This window comes from Pavona decussata, unplaced genomic scaffold, assembly GCF_977016875.1.
Source record: "Pavona decussata unplaced genomic scaffold, jaPavDecu1.1 SCAFFOLD_241, whole genome shotgun sequence".
Lineage (NCBI taxonomy): Eukaryota > Metazoa > Cnidaria > Anthozoa > Scleractinia > Agariciidae > Pavona > Pavona decussata.
In genome coordinates this window covers 475,001-478,015 of record NW_028145646.1, presented here as the reverse complement: position 1 = coordinate 478,015, position 3,015 = coordinate 475,001, and positions in this window count along the sequence as shown.

Here is a 3,015-nt window from a genome sequence, read left to right as displayed (position 1 = left end):
GTTTCCACGAAAAGCAAATATTGCACCGTTCTCTGAATAAACAAATCTACTTAACCATAATTCCCTCCACAAGCAATTCAAATCCTCAGGAGCAAGAACTTCAATTACTGCTGAAGCACACTGTTCAGCTTTTCTCGGCGTTTAGTACGGCTTTGAGCTACATTCCATGGTACTGATAGTACGTGGCGGACTGGGCTGGTGTCACGAAGCTGTAGAAAGCGATTGAGCTGTTTCAGGGATTCACCTTGCACATATAGTTTATGTCATCTTCGCTTTCTTGCGAATCTCCACCTGGCACGTAAAGGCTCTCTCGTTTAGATCTTCCTTCTTTGCATTCAATATCAGTGATCGGTACAGGAAGAGAAATATCAGTGTCAGCTTTATGATCGAACTGTAGTGCGAAAAAGTAAAAAGATGAGCATGTCTTAAATTGCATTGCTAAACTTAGTACCAAAGAAGGATATTTTCTTTATACAATGAACAAAAGATATTGGTATATACGATTCGTTGGCCAGTTTGACATTTCTAGTAAAGTTAGTGTTAAAACACCTATGACTACCTTATATCATTCACGAACCCTGCTTCCGACTCTGGATTACCTAGTTTTCCAGTTAAACTTCAAATTAACGAAATTCTAATTAAGAGCTGTGTAATTACAGCTGCCATGGACACATTTCATAGGACAAGTAATTTAACAGTCCTCCATGCATGCTTTTTATATTTCAAATGGTGTAATTTAACGCATTTAGGTTGTGATGTACAAATTAGTTTTCTTTCCTTTGCAGATATACAATGGAAAGGGTTGGCCACCCATCCAATCTACATCCTCCTCTCTCCTGCCTCCTTGCCTGCCTCCCACACCCTCCCCCCGGCAAATAAAAAAAATAAAGTAAAATAAACACCTTAAATAAAGAGTGTGGGGAATAGATCAAGACGTAAACGACGTCATAATGATTTTGGATAGTGAGTTTGTATGACGTTGTGAAGTGAAAGGATGAATGCTTATAGGTGGCATAAAGAAACGTTTAGAGATGGGCTGACATGACAGAAAGACTATAAGGTCTCTGCATGGGCTCCTGGTCTCTGATAAGCGATATAACTGGGAGAGGGTCTTGCCACTTGCCACTTAATATTTCATATTATATAATAAAGCAAACGGTTTTATTAATGTGCGTATACTCACCAGGTTTAACTTGTTCAAGGTTTCGGCGATCTCTCAAACTTCAGCGGTCACCTGGCATGTCTCAGGTGCTCTTTCCTTATACACACTTAGCATGTTTCTGCATTGTACGCAAATTCCTTTAGATAAAACATAGTCAAACTCCCGTCAAAACTTCGAAATTACCGAAAGTCTGAAGTTTTGTTCGACCCACAGAATAAAATAACAATCGAAAGTTGACTGCGCGATAAGAGGTGAGAAGAAGGGATGGGGGGTAGCATTGTGATTAAACCATCCTCTTTTTTTTTGTTTATTGTTTATATCTTTCTCAAGGAGTTTTTTTGCGCGACAAAATTGAAATATTTTAAACAAAGTAAATTAACCCCTGCTAACCGAATTCCAGGTCCGTACTGTAAGTAACGGACCATGAAACGAGGTTAGTAAGATATTTATTATGTGTCTGAGGTCAATCGGGCGCGCGGGAATGGAAACTAGTTAAAGTTAAGCGGGCAGCGCGTACGAACTGAAAAAAACACATTGCGTACATGTGGGTAGTGTTGTGCACGCGCTGCGGACCTGTTTGTTATGGACACTCACTCACTCACTCACTCACTCACTCACTCACATACCTGGCGACAAAGTGGGTAGGGGACTATACAGTGCACACACTAATATATGCTCAATCCATAAAAAAATGAGTGGCATGAAATAACGGTTGTTATAAAAATATTGGATTGGATAACTGAATGAAGAGATAAGTAATGAAATGACCCTCACCACCCCTACTTATTTCTCTTCGTCGTTTAAACAAATGATTCTTTCATATAATCTTAAGTTATCGGAATGAATAAACTAAAAATAATTCATTAGAGACAGTTTCTGTTTGGTAGAACATCAAGTAGTTGGTTGCTTACCTGAGCCCACAGGGATGAGCTGTTTTGAAAGCTCAAATATCTTCATGGATTGGAATAAATTTATTCCTTTTTCCAGTGTGGTTGCCTTCCTCAGCTCCTTGCAGTGACAAGAAACAACTTTGATGCAAAGATTACCCGTCCTTCCAACCTATACCTAACTTGGCACGATGAACCGGACAGATAGTCATATCCAATAAATTCGCCGGCTTCTGAAAACATCCACATCTCGCCAAAATTAATTCTACCTCCGTTTCAATTCCGGAAAATTTCAACGACTTTTTGTGATTTTTGATATCCCTGTTACACCGCGTGAGTGGCGTGACGGAAGTTGAAGAACTTGTGCGTTCGTCTGCGCCGCAATTCCCACCAACAATATTCAAGAACGAACAAGACATCGTTGTTCTATGAACTTCCCCGACAATAAACTCTGGTATTAGAGGCAATGTTTCACAGATAAAGATAATTCGATTTATTTATTTAGAGAACGATGCAATTTTCGTGAGGACAGGTACTTCTGATTGGCTATCGACGGCATAAAGCTTCTCATTCTTAATAAAATCAATTCTAATAATTTCAGTTTGAATTGATATTTTCTGTTATTTTTATTTCAGTAAGTTAACTGGCGAACCTGGCACATCGTTGAGTAAGATATTTTAAAATAAGACTTATTTTAAATCAACAGATGTAAATATCTGTTTGTTACTGTACTAATTGTAGCTAAGTCGCTCGTGCGTGACACAGATCTGTGAGATTTAATTTTAGCTCCTGGTAATTTTGGTGTTTCATAGTTTGTTTTACCTGTGTAGACAATATTTAACATCAATAAATACTTTAAAACGGTTCAAAACGCTAAAAAAAGTAAAACCCTCATGTTTTATGTACAAACTTTGGCCGAGGAGTTAATTTATTCAATAGTGCTTTGTTATAGAGTTGTAGATTTCA